Genomic DNA, 8,842 nt, shown 5'->3' on the forward strand with positions numbered 1-8,842 from the left:
TAACACCTTTCTCAGGAGACAACCAACCTAGAAGTCAGGATGTCCTCTCTCTCCCTCCCTCCAATTACCGATCACAAACCCCTTTATTCTTGCCTGAGTACATACCTTTTCCAAGAGACGAACCTTGCAAAGGGCAAATATGATCAGGTCAGACAGAAATCCTGTCAAAGATTCCCTTGTACAAGCAGTTTAGGAAGACTAGCAAGTTTGAAGGCCTATCGTACCAGTCGTTTCTATGTTTGGGCAACTTCGACAAACCAGGATCAACCACACTCTGAGGTTACAGGTAGACACCTCACACCATAGCCTGCTGGTTTTCCAAGTGAGCTATCAAAGGGCACTAAGGAGCCGGGTGATTCTTGCCAGAAATGGCAAGACGACTGTCACTATGTTATATTGCGTTTTGGAAAGTAACGCCTGAAAATAATTCAACTGTACTCCTTTTGGACGGAATGAATATCTGCACCCTTTGAGCCCGGGGGTTCCCGGGGCCCCTATTTAGCATTAGGAAGACTAACACAGCACTTGCGACTCTGGGGTAGACAGACTAGGGCCTCAGGAAGAGGGTTCTGTATGGCGCTGCGACCCCAACACACCTCCAGGTACCACTCTTTTCCATGTGAAATGCCCTAGTGAGAAGTGCACTAGTTTTTTTCCGCTCGAAGTGCCGGCGTGAGACCTACCTGAGCAAGATATTCCTGACAAAAAAGCCTATCACAGCGGGACGAGGGGCCCCTATCTATACAACGAAGCCCTTGGCCCACGGTAACATCTTCCTTGTCCCTGAATTGGTCGACAGAAGTGGCCAACTTGCTCACAAGCTAATCTCGAATCAGGTAGAGGTTGAAAGGGACTTCGCCTAGGTGGATCTAGACTGGGCGGTGTTGGCTTCATTTAGCTCTAAAGAGTGAGGGGGAAAAAGAGAGAAGAAAGAAGGGGAAAGGTAGGGCTCGTCCGGGATTTGAACCCGGGACCTCTCGCACCCAAAGCGAGAATCATACCACTAGACCAACGAGCCGCCCGCGAAAACGCTGCTTTCTCTTTAGGAATATTCATACATTGTTAGTTGCATCACAATATTTGAGGACCGTTTTTTTTTTTTTTTTTTTTTTTTTTTTTGAGGACCGTTTTTGATTCCTCTCCTAAGTCCAGCGATTTTCTCCAGACCCCAAGAGCGTCACCGTGCAGATGCGGAGGAACCTGAGCCACAGCGTTCCATAGGTAGGAACGTTCAGTATGGGACTCAGACTGAGCTGCTAGTCCACCTGTGGACCCTCTGACGAGGGCCCGAGTACTTACAGGGTTAGGACCAACACCATTGCAGGTGGTCTGGGGATGGAGGACAAGTAAGGACAAAAAAAAGAAACAAACCAAAACAACAAGAAAAACCCAAAACGTTGATTTCGTCAGAAGACCCTCCTCCCCAGGGTGCGGCAGCGGAGGAACTCGATACCACGCCCCTGCGGAGGTCAAATCCTAGAACCATTGTCTTAGCCTGCCCTGCTATCTCACACCCTGTAACAAGCTCTTGCTGTTTCCTTTCAGCTTTACTTAATGAACTTTGTACTATACGTCTAGATTTAAGGCACCCTTCAAGGGCTCACAGAACATGGCAACTGTCCGGGAGAGTTGCCCATTTCCAATATCCTCTTCTAGAGAAGCTTGCCCTCGCCCGCTTCTCTATCACCTAGAAGGTGGTGGTTGGAATGGGAAGGGAGAGCGTTGTCCTTACGCCGCAGTCCCTTCTGCTCGGGGAACGACGCTCTTGGGTTCTAGCCTGTTTCGCTTGGTCACACCTGTTCACCGTGCACCGAGCACATTCTTGGCGGAGGGGGAAAACTCGATAAATAACAGTTGAATGAATGGCTAAACATCGGCGCCAGACTGCTGCGCGGGCTAAGACGGGAGAGAAAAGAAGGGGAGCGCTCCCTTCCCAGCCCTCCAATGTATCGCCACTTTCTGTTGATTCTGGACTTCAGGTTGGGCATTTAGAAGAGCCCGGAGGCCGAGAAAGAAGCAGCTACCGTTCAGACTCCGAGCTGTTAGCAAAGAGTGTTAAAGGACCGAGGGAAAGGTTACTCCTTTTCTAAAGCCAGTTTCTGCTTCAGGAAACCTGGAGGAATCTCAGGCCCAGACTGACTATGACCGAACCTGACTCCGCTGAAAGGTCGTGGGAGGGGGCGGCCTGGACGCCTGGATGCCTTCACATCCTCACTGCCTCGCCCCCGGCCCCCTCCATTCTGAGGGCCCAAGGGGTAAGTTCTGGGCTTCGACAAGGCCGCCTCCTTTTAAAAGCAAACAAACCAACCCTAATCTCAGTCTACGAGAGCTGGAGCAGTTACTTTAAGAATCCAAGCAGATGGGAGACAGTGACGTGATGCCATGTCTCGCATCCTTTTCTTCGGTAAGGCACCCTCACCTACCCCACTTTATCCCACGGCTCCGCTTGTGGCTCTGGTGTTGCCCAAGTTCAGTGACTTGTCAGGCCTGAGACTGAGGAGCATGCACTGTAGGTGCTACCAGGGCTCTTCCAGTGAATTACATTCCCGTTTGGGCCTAGTCAAGAACATGTTTCTTCCTCGTACATAAAGAAGCGCTTCCTTCAAAAGAAATTCCTTTTAATTTTTAAGTATTTATTAAATTTTGTTTAGATATGCCATTTGGCTGCAGCTTTTAAAACTTAGGGAATTCAATACAAGCCATAGGATCATGGCTAGGCTCCATAGCTTACGGGCTAGTGCACTGATCCTGTAAACCAGTGACTGTGCGTTCAATTCTCGCTGGGGCCTCTGCGTGCTTTTGTTGTAAAGAGGGTGGCTCTCTCCTTTTCTTGCGTCCACTGACTGTTGAAAGCAAGCAAGCACTGTGTGATGTTTCAGGGAAAATCAGATCCTGAGTATTTGGGACGAAAGATTATAGGATTGGAGGCACTATGATCCTGGGGGAAAGCCAGGTGTTTATACCATTCAGTAAGTAGTGGAGAAACTAGATTACTCAGGTCTCTGCGAGAACACTCCAGGGCTTGGCGGAGTCCACACACACCTGTGTTTATGGAAAAGAGCTAATTAGCCTCGGCCTATTGATGGCCATGATCCCCCGGCTGCTGCCACTGGAGCGTGGCGTCCTGCACATTTCGCCACTTGCAATATGCCTGGCACCCCAGTTTTTCCTGTGCTCCTGGAGGGAGAACTGGTTTGCAGATTACTCTGGGACAGCCTAGTCCAGAAGCTACGCAGATACACCCAATCCGGATGGCTCCTGTTCTGTTCCTATCGCTTACTTCCTCGGATTCAGACTCCTCGTCCTTCGGCCCCCGGCTGCTCCCTGGATTTGGTTCACCAGAGATTCAACTCTCTGGAGACTTCCTGACCTCCAATTTGAGCCCGAACTTTAAATACAAAGAAGCTAGACCTCTCTCTGGCTGTTACTATATGCTCAATGATTGACACTAACTCTCAACAATTGTGTCCTTCGGTAGCTCAGCTGGTAGAGCGGAGGACTGTAGAGGTAATTTACCTTCTGTCATCCTTAGGTCGCTGGTTCGATTCCGGCTCGAAGGAAGGATGTGAAATTTTACTGCGTGCCAGGTTTTATCCTCCTATACCGACGACTGTGAAACATTTACTTTAGCTCTGTTTTCAGGCAACAAAAGAACAGCTTTTTGCCGACCATGAAACAATTTTGTGTGTCCTCTTTGTGATCATGCAGTACACGTGATTCGATTTACAGAGGAGATATGAATTAATAGTTCCCCTTTTAGATTTGAATGTTATCTCCTAATCTTGAAGACCAGCTAGCCTTGACTGAATATTGGGTAACATCCCTCAACCCCACCCCATCCCTACACTTTTCCCTTACTGTGAATATTTTATACTGGGCAATTCAGGGTTTAAAGAGAAATACTGTAGAAATATCTGTTCTTCAAAGCAATGTAAACAAACAGTGTAGAGAATAAGCAATGCAAAAGACAAAATATGCATGTGGAAATGTTCCTTCAATAAGAAGAAGAAATACTAATTAAAACTAGGGGATATTGCTGCACCACCAAATTAGAGAGTGTTTATTATTTAGTACTGGGCAGGATACAGTGACGAGGATTTTCTTGTAGAATGTCACTACTTTCTGGAGGATAGTTGGGCATTATAAATCAGGAACCCTAAAAAGAGGTTGCGTGATGGAGCTTCACTGGTGGCGCAGCGATTGCGAGTCCGCCTGCCGATATAGAGGACATGGGTTCGTTCCCCGGTCGGCGAAGATCCCGCATGCCGCAGAGCTGCTGAGCCTGCGCGTCCCGAGCCTGTGCTTCGCAGCGGGAGAGGCCACAACAATGAGAGGCCCACACACCGAAAAAAAAAAAGACATTGTGTTTGATCAGATATTCTCTTCCTGCTTCTAGAAATTTATCATTCATTTTTGGAGAAGAGGAAATATGGCAAAAGATGTTTGTCTGTGGGTAGATTGTGTTCTTTTTACTTTAAGGTTTTTTTTCAAAACATGTCACATATATAAATTAAATTTTTTAAAAAACAGTGTTTTAACCTTACAAAATGAAGTTTAAAAATACACTGTGCCACTATGGAAGACATTCTGGCAGTTTTTTACAAAACTAAATATATTCTCACCATAAAATCCAGGAATCACATTCCTAGGTACTTACTCAAATGAGGTGAAAATTATGTCCACACAAAGACCTGCCCATGAATGTTTATAGCAGCTTTATGTATGTATAACTTCCCAAACTGGGAAACAGTAAAGATATCCTTCAATAGGCAAATAGATAAATAAACTGTGGTACATCCATACAATGGAATATTATTCAGCACCAGGAAGAAATGAGATATCAAGCCATGAAATGATATGGAGGAACTTTAAATGTGTATTACTAAGTGAAAGATGCCAGTCTGAAAAGGCTACATATTGTATGCTTCCAAATATATGACATTCTGGAAAAGGCAACATGGAGATGATAAAAGATCAGTGTTTGCCAGAGGTTAAAGGGGAGGGAGGGATGCACTGGTGAGGCACTGAGGATTTTTAGAGCAGTGAAACTATTCTGTATGATAGTTTAATGGTGGATATATATATAATTATACATTTGTCAAAACCCATAGAATGTGCAACACCAAGAACAAACCCTAATGTAAACTATGGACTTTAGAGGTTTGTTTTGTTTATTGTTTTTGTAAAGACCTCAGGGGCCTAAGGTGGGTAAAAAATGAAAGGAACTGGTCTGGAGGAGCCATCAAAGTGAAATGGGAGTGGGTCTGGGAGGACACAGGAGAAGCTTTTGATTGAGGAGGGGGAAAGACATAAAAAGGAAGGCAGAATTAAAAAGTGTCATTAAAAAATCCCTAGACCTTGGTTCCTGCACAGAGTCCTAGTCTACTGCTCTGTTCCTTTCATTCATTCCTCAAGGCACTGCAGGGAAATTCGTACCTCCTTGAGAGAGCTGTACAGCCAAATCTGTGAGTACTGCAGTGGGGTAACGGGCTGACTCGGCTGAGAAGTGCGGTGGGACAACCATTCTAATAGGGCACCACTAAATAGACCCTGAGCTTACCCGCTCCTCTTTCCCACACTGAGTTAGGTTCTGCACAGGTATTGCAGTTGGGTTGCTCAGAGACCTGGACAGTCTCCAAGATAAGTGAATTCACTTGTGGAAGGGGCAGAGCAGTGGCTAAGCCAACATTCACAGCACACCCCACTGGGGCAGACGCACGGAGTCAGCCAAGAATCAGCTTTGAAATGCTTTGGAATCACAAACCCACCTGCAAAGTCAAATTCAAAAGAACCGTTTACCTGCCCTACTCCACCCCCATGCCTGAGTGACATCTGGAAGCCTGGTAGGAAGTGGCTTTCTGCCTTCATTCATTCATCATATTCAATTACAAAAGTAATGTGATTAAAAGCAACATCGGGTCTGTGCAGGTTACTTCGCGATCACAGAGCTGCAGCTCCTAAACCAGTGTAAGCGTCGGGCTGACGGAGGCTGCGGGGCACTTTCTAGGAAGCCTTCCCTACTGGATGGTGCCTAAGCCAGGTCATGAGAATGATTCAATGTGGGCATGGGTTTTAGAAGAGGAGGACCGAAAGAATTCCCCACTGCGGGAACACAAAAACTTGGACACAATGAAAAGTCGAACAGGGTGCATGCAGCTAGTTTCGGCACGGGATGTCGGGAGGAATCCGAGGTAACCCGACTTGATATTCGGTAATAGGTATTTCTCGGGCAGCGGGGGGGCGGGGAGGGGGTACTGATCGAAGTTCCGGGGTAATGCTTGCTGGAAGAAAGAGGATCGCTTGAGATTTAATCGGAATTTATGTATTACTTCGGATTTACAGCTAGACTAAAACACGGTTGGCAGTGATGGGATTCGAACCCACGCCCCCGAAGAGACTGGAGCCTAAATCCAGCGCCTTAGACCGCTCGGCCACACTACCACATACAGTTACAAGTTTTCATCCTTGAGCTGTTTACTACCGACCCCAGGCTCAACATTCTGAATTTTCTTCATGGTTAGTCGGGTCTCCTTCACTGTTTTCATTTACCCCTAGGGTTCTGAGCAAACTTGGAGAGAGTAGAAACCATCGCATTCTCACAGGCCTGGGAAGTGAGCTAGAAAGTGGTCAATGATATTAGCGTGAATATCCTTTGAAGACTTCCGCCTTTTCTTTAACCTAGGCAATTCCATGCCGAAAGGGAAAAGCAAAAAACAAAAACCCATCTCACTGGCGACTTATTGCAAGTGATTACAGAAGACTGAATAAGGAACTCCTCGCTGTTGGGTCGTTGGTCTGTGGCTGTGAAACTCACAGTGCGAATGGAGCCGGAGATCCAGTAAGAGGCCCCCTTCCGTTGACAGATCTGGTAAGCCTGTCACCGATAAAAAAGAAAATCCTTGATCGCATCCCCTGCAGGTTCAGTCAGAACGGAGAGATTGGGTCTAATTTTTTGGAAAGTAGCACTCTGGGGTAGACCCATGCGCATGTAGCCTCTGAACCATTTCCCTTATGTAGGGACCAGGGTGACTGCCAGAGGGAGGTTACATCCAAGAAAGTTCCCACACCGGGAAGGAGTGGGTCCCGGGCTTCCCTGGGGTCCTGGATCCACTAGGCTCCATATCGTTTCTTTCGAATGGAGTAGAGGGAAGGCTAAGTAAAGTTGCAGAAGTGATCCCGGGAATCTCCAGCACCCAAGTGGGATCTCGTACCTGTCAATGACCTCTAGTAGGCGCTAAAAGTCCTGGGTTACACGTTACATATATTCTTCTTTGCTGTTTCTGATTGGCCATGTCTGGGTCTCCGGATGCAGAAATTATCCTAGGAGTCTAATTAAAGTTTCCTAACTTCCTAACTCTTACTCTCCTCCTCGATCACTCATAAAAAACACCCTGCTCTTGCCTCCCCTTGCCCAAGGGCTCTCCGAAGTCCTTCCGTGGTGGCTTGAGGGGTCGGGGTCAGGGGTGCTTAGAGAGAGGCAACATTGTTCTTCACTGGATCTTCACGGGGCGAAGGTCCTGCTAGTTCCCGTCTTTGCTTCCAGGAAGGGAGTGGGGGCCGATGAACAGAAAAGAAGTACTAGAAAAGCTGCTTGGCAATAGGGCTCAGGGAGCACCGGATGAATTTAGGACCGAGGCCGGGAAGTGGGAGTGGCGAGTGGGAGAAGGCTGGGGCCGGTTTAGGAAGGGGCTCCCAGGGTCCGAGGCCGGAGGCGGGCTCTCCTCGGGCTCCCCATCAACCCTCCACCCCCTCCAGTCCCGGCTGCCCTCTGAACCAAGTCCCCTCCACCCCGCCCCCGTCTCACCCCCGCCCACACCGGGTTATGCCCACCCTGGTCGCTCCGCTTCGTCCTCTCGTTCCCTCCCTCTGGTCCCAGTTGATAGGCAATCTGAGCTCCCGGGGCAGAGCTGGATGTCTACCCTTGGGCTCCAACTAAGTTCTCTTTCTCTCCAGAAGCTACCGGAGTCAGGAGCGAGGCGCACGCTCGGAGATGGTTAGCGGCGAAGGCCAGCTAGTCTAGCGGGATGGGCAAAGGTGTGGTTTCTATGTTCCACATCACTGGAGATGGAGGGGTTCAAGTAGCCATCGCCAGCCCCTTTGGCTGAAGGGTACGACTTTTGAGAAACTTCACTTTGTGTTTTCACGCTTTTTGAGAATCCTCAGATAAAAGCGAATGTGAGCTTATTGCCTCCAGCAGTACACGCAAGTCTTTGCAACACGCCACAGCAATGGAAAGACTGATGCTAATCTCAAATTGGAGAGAACCTAGAAATCCTGTGCAACCACGCACGTTTTGTGCATAACACGAGGAAGCATCAATTTGAAAGACAGAAAAGGCCTGGGGCTCTTTATTCCTTGAAAGGAGGTAGGGAGTGGATGGGAGGAGAGAGAACAAGTATTGATATTTAAAACATCAATATTTATTGAACTATTTGTCTAGTACTGAACCAGGCAAGAGACTCAGGGTCTATGGGTGGGCCTTGGGAAGCCTCATACTGATGAGATGATGAAATGAGATTATATAGTCATATTTAAGTCTCTGTTAGTGCTAATTTGATAAACATGCACATTTAAGTAAACCACAGTTTCTGTAAATGTTTTGACTTCTTTTTAAAAATACGGATTCAAAAAACTACGAGATTCTCATAAGGTGGAAGTGACCTGAGCCCTTGATTTTTTTTTTTTTTTTTTTTTAGTGCTAGGTCAGGCAGTAAAAGGAACCAGCTAACAAGAAAGAACCTGGTCATTATAGCAGAGCTCCTTTTGATCCCAGGGGGCTGCATGTTCAGGCTCCACAAACTGACAGACTTCAAAGCACTTTCTTATCAGGACAAGGTACCAC

General features: G+C 47.5%; 3 non-coding genes across 3 annotated transcripts; 1 reads left to right on the plus strand and 2 right to left on the minus strand.

The window, feature by feature from the left end:
* Window positions 1-946: 946 nt before the first annotated feature.
* On the minus strand, window positions 947-1,018 carry TRNAP-UGG (transfer RNA proline (anticodon UGG)). The gene has a single exon. It is a non-coding gene; the product is annotated as a tRNA-Pro (tRNA).
* Window positions 1,019-3,468: 2,450 nt separating this feature from the next.
* On the plus strand, window positions 3,469-3,560 carry TRNAY-GUA (transfer RNA tyrosine (anticodon GUA)). The gene is given in 2 exon segments: window positions 3,469-3,505; window positions 3,525-3,560. It is a non-coding gene; the product is annotated as a tRNA-Tyr (tRNA).
* Window positions 3,561-6,359: 2,799 nt separating this feature from the next.
* On the minus strand, window positions 6,360-6,441 carry TRNAL-UAG (transfer RNA leucine (anticodon UAG)). The gene has a single exon. It is a non-coding gene; the product is annotated as a tRNA-Leu (tRNA).
* Between the last annotated feature and the right edge of the window lie 2,401 nt (window positions 6,442-8,842).

Source organism: Aethalodelphis obliquidens, unplaced genomic scaffold (assembly GCF_003676395.1).
Source record: "Aethalodelphis obliquidens isolate GAN/ISIS:26980383/991018 unplaced genomic scaffold, ASM367639v1 scaffold51, whole genome shotgun sequence".
NCBI classification, from domain to species: Eukaryota; Metazoa; Chordata; class Mammalia; order Artiodactyla; family Delphinidae; genus Aethalodelphis; species Aethalodelphis obliquidens.